This window comes from Fulmarus glacialis, unplaced genomic scaffold (genome assembly GCF_000690835.1).
Source record: "Fulmarus glacialis isolate BGI_N327 unplaced genomic scaffold, ASM69083v1 scaffold16650, whole genome shotgun sequence".
NCBI classification, from domain to species: Eukaryota; Metazoa; Chordata; class Aves; order Procellariiformes; family Procellariidae; genus Fulmarus; species Fulmarus glacialis.
In genome coordinates, this window is record NW_009185945.1 from 32,840 (window position 1) to 37,628 (window position 4,789).

A 4,789-nucleotide genomic window follows, 5' to 3' on the forward strand; every position below is an offset into this window, starting at 1 on the left:
GCACCAAACCCAGTCTGGTTTACATAAGATAAACTCAGTTTTGCTGGAGGGGAAGGGAGAGGAGGGGGGGTCTCTGGCCTGAAGGGGACTGATCTGTAAGCGCAGCTGCCCAGCCCGCTCCCCGCCGTGTTCCTGTGGCAGAGCAGGCTCAGGCTGCCGCCTTTCTACCAGTGCCGGTGCCATCGACCGGGGCCAGAGCATCGAGTCCTGCTCCTGGGGAGCAGCTCGACAGAGAGAGTGCTGGTGCTGTCCCAGCAATGTCCCCTGCAGTGCCGGCTGGGGCACAGGGTCTGACTGCACTGCAGACAAGGGCAAGAGTGACCGACGCTGCCAGGCAATGTCCCGGGCTCCCGGGGGAGTGCGAGTCTCTTGAAGTAGCCAGGCTGCAAGATGTGGGAGCACAATTTGGCTGTCCTGATGGCCAACTCTTAGTGTGGGGCAGAGGAGAGGTGCATTACCATCCTGTTTCTCCAGCTGCACCGCTGGGGTGTTTGGCGAGTCCCACCACCACTGTGCATCGAGGCACTTAACTGAGGGTGGGGGGGAAAGGTAAACAATAGCCATTACTTCTGGGGGACAGATGGGTTTTTAGGGTTTACCCTCTTAATGCATAAATGTCATTGAGAATGCCAGGCATTTTGCCGCTGGGGAATCAAGCCAATAGCTTAATAATGTTTGGAGTGTGTTTCTGCCGCGTTGGATGAAAATGTGAAGTATTATTACAGTATTCACCCGTGCATTTAGAATATATGTTGTTACTGCTAAATGAGGAAACTACTATTTCTAGATCAGCTTACCTCCCTTTGCATGCATTAAGTTAACAATAAAACACTTCATACCTGAAAATTGCTGATTTTTCAGGTATCGGTATTTTCTTTCAGACTCCTGTCAGTCTAGTCATTCATCTGATTCAGTTCATTGTAACAAGGGAGGTTTCACCTCCACAGTGACTCAGGAAACATTCCCTCTCTCCCCACTTTTCAGAAGCCAAGGAGAGAGAAGGGCGGGGTTTATTCTTCATATTCTGAAAGAGTGATAAAGAATTACAAGTCCGTTTCATGTTCATCTCCTTTCCATGTCTTGAATGAATGAATTGGTTGGCTGGGAGAGAGCTCCTTTCTGTAGCAGTCTGAAAGGCCTTTGCTAGCATCTGCCTCACCTGTGCATGAGGTATCACAGTCTGGAGTTTTGTCCCCTTGGATGGGACTCTTCCTGCTGTTGCCATATAAGATATTGAAACTGCTAATTCTCATCAAGGAGAACGTGCCCACAGTCCTGAAACTCAAGATAAGGATTCCCCTTAGATTTCTCAAGATTTTCTGCCTGGAAGGCATCCTTTTGGGAAGGCTATAGCAAATGCATGAGGAATTTCCCAAGTGTCATCTCTTTTGAGCTTCATTACACAATATACTTCATTGTTCATTCTCATTTTTTTTTTCTCTTAAAATATATTCTTGGATTTCAGAGACAGTGTGTACCAAAGCTGATTTGAAGGGTCTAGAGCAATTCAGAAATAGAGACAGGTCCAAACTGAACCATCAGCTTTCATCTCCCCCTTAGAAGTGTTCAACAAACCCTTGATCATTGCAGGGAATCAAACTCGTATGCTGACTTAATCCAATGCAGCATTAAGGTCACACAATAGTTCATATAGACTCTTTTGTAGTCATAAAATGTTCTTTAGAAATGCAGGGAGAAATCTTTCCTCTTTACCTTGACGGCTTTCCATTTTTTGTGCTGCAGCAGAGATCAACAGTCCTCCTGTTTACTCTGACTTTCTTCCAACACCACAGCCTGGGTCAGCAGTGATGAGGACAGGCCTAGGAATAATTTATTTCACTGAATTGCAGATGTAAAGAGGGGCTCGAGAGCATTCAAGTAAATTATCATCTGTGCTAGGCAGTCAGATCTCCTAAGAACCAGAAGTTTGGGTACATGTTAAGTTATTGCTTCACTTTTCTTCATCTGCCGTTTCAGACTGAGTGTGCCATTGGTATACACATGTTTTTTTCACTAGAAGTGGTTGCAAAGAAAAACATCAACAATTAAAATCGGGGGTGGGGAAGACTGAGTTAGGATCTTTTCTATGATCCTTTATTTGACTTTGGGACAATACTGTCCCCATTATTCGAAAGGGGAATAGAAGGAGGATAAATCTGTGACATCATAGTGGATCTCTCAGATAAAAACTGTTTTGTCATCAACTTTTAAGTGCACTTTTAAAATGCTGAAGTAATGATTCCAAAATAGTGACATTCCCATTAATACATTGGTAGAGCCTCACTGTGTGATGCTGTCGTATTGAATTTTAATTAGAAGGAGACTTTAAGTTATATATACAAATACATATGTATTTGTGTATCATATTAATGTTATTTACTGTAAATATTGCTCACCTATCGGGAATAAGATCTAGAGTCCTATAATAAGTGTTACTCACCTTGAAGGAGAAGAAGGAGGAGGGAGAAAATCTCATTTGTTTTGCAAAGGTGTGTCAGCATTCTAACAAAATAAGGCAAAACATTATCCTTTACAACTTCATCTCAATCCTATTTGGAGCATGATTTATCAACACATGAAAGAGTACCAGTATCTAAAAGATAGGCCAGATTCTCAGCTGCTCTCAATCAACATTCCTCCATTGACTTCAAGTCAAGAGTTTGGCCTGGTGTCTTAAAGAGGCCCAGTCTAAGTAGTCTTAGACTTTAGTCTTTATTAAGAGATGCGTGCTGCTTAATAGTGGAGCACACCCAACATGTGTAAGAAAATAGGTATTTCTATCCCAGATGAGTCTGGTCTGTTTACACTCGGTTCTGGTTCAGCCTGGTTCTGCTGCTGCCATGTCACAGGCTCCAAAGGAAAGCGAGAAATCTCAGCAAAAGGTAACGATGGAGCAGTCAGCTACCAGGGCAAACTCTCTCTAACTGCATGGAGTTTGGACTTGATTCATCAGTTTTCAGTGTACTGCCTTTTGATTTTCTGTAAACAACCCCTTACTGCTGTATCAGGAAACCGAATGGCGGTGCATGATTTTCCTCAAAGGAAAGTGAGAAATCTCAGCAAAAGTTAATGATGGAGCAGTCAGCTACCAGGGCAAATTTCTCTCTAACTGCGTGGAGTTTGGACTTGATTCATCAGTTTTCAGTGTACTGCCTTTTGATTTTCTGTAAACAACCCCTTACTGCTGTATCAGGAAACCGAATGGCGGTGCATGATTTTCCTCTTCTGTATCAGACCTGCCTTCACTCAGCGCTAACCTCCTCTCTCTTACTCATTTCTAATCTGTGCCAGTCTTCTTGATCTCTCTGTCTCCTCACGTGGAAACCGTTTCCAGCCCCTATCATTTTTAGCATCTGTCCCTGGAGTCAGTCCTCTTCAGCATCATTTGCTCTGAGACAGGCTGAAGTGAAAGTTTGCATGACCAGGATATGCCATAGGTTTACCGAGTGGTGCTTAAACCTCCTAAGCTTTATTTCTCTCCCAACGGTATGACCTGACAGTGTCTTTGCTTTTTAGCCACCCCGTGAGTGGGCCCATCGTCACCTCTGGGATATTCTTCCTTTGTGGTTACAGCTCACCTCGAAGGGACCTGTTTTACAGCCGGTGAAGCCACACAGCCTTGCTGCCGGCAGACTCTCGCCCTCCTTTCCCCAGTGCTCCAGCTGGGGACGTGGTCAGGCTGCCGGCGCAGGAGATCACATCCAGCACGGCTACTCCCTGGAAGCCAAAGTGTTGCTTAGTAACCCACTCATGGAAGTACCAGAAGCATTTTTCAATCTGTCACGTTGGCAAAAAACACTGGCTTCTTGATTTAGAGGCATTCTGCTGTGCGTAGCGGGGCTGTGCTCCATTACCTTGCATCCAGCGCTATCTGCAAGTGAGGAAATGAACCTCCCATTTAATGGAGGGGCTGGGGGGGGATGAGACACAGAAAATATTTGCATGTGAAGCCTTTAGCTGGTTCTTCTGGCATCTAGTCCTCATCTTAACTCCCTTCCTGTGGGAGATATTCTCTCCTTATGAAAGTGCACTCCAGGGGCCCATAGCAATTGGCCAAACAGGACCCTGCAGCACCTTCATCTGTTATGAGACATTACTGCAATAAAACATGGTGTGTCATACAGAAACTGGATGAGGTATTGCAATATTTATGTTGTAAGCCTCAGTGTCATGGACAATTGCTACAGAATAATGTACGTCTTTCTTTAATGCAGTGGAATCACAGCAGCTTCACAAGAGCACACGGAAAACAGACCATCTGGGATTACATGGTTTCCTCAGTTATTTTCAAATTATTCTGTTACAGAGTTAAATGAAAAACATCCTCTCATTTAAAAATAGACTGTAAAGGCTTTTAGGTTACTTCCCTTCCCCTTTTAAGAATAATTCAATTTGGGAGCAAAACATCCAAGAACTGTGTTCTGACTTCAGAGGCTTGCTCCTTTATTTGGCACTGGTTTATCCTTAAAAATGGCTTCAAAAAGTAACTTCAGGGCTTTTATTTGAGGTACCTTACGATTTTGCTATCAAATCTCCTCAGTTTGGAACTGAAAAGGTATTTTAAACGATGTCTAGCTTTGAGCTCTGGGGTCCAGCTGGGCTCTTCCCATCCTTCTTCTTGTCATCAGAGAGAGTAGAGCCATAGTCTGTGTCCAGCCACGGTACCACCCATTTCTGTGTCTCACCTCTTGTTGTCAGATTGTGTCCTGGAAGCCCTCTGCAAAAAAATGGAGGGGTTTTATAAGGGTCATGGAAGGCCCAGAGTGGTCTGAAGACAAGGTGGTTAGAC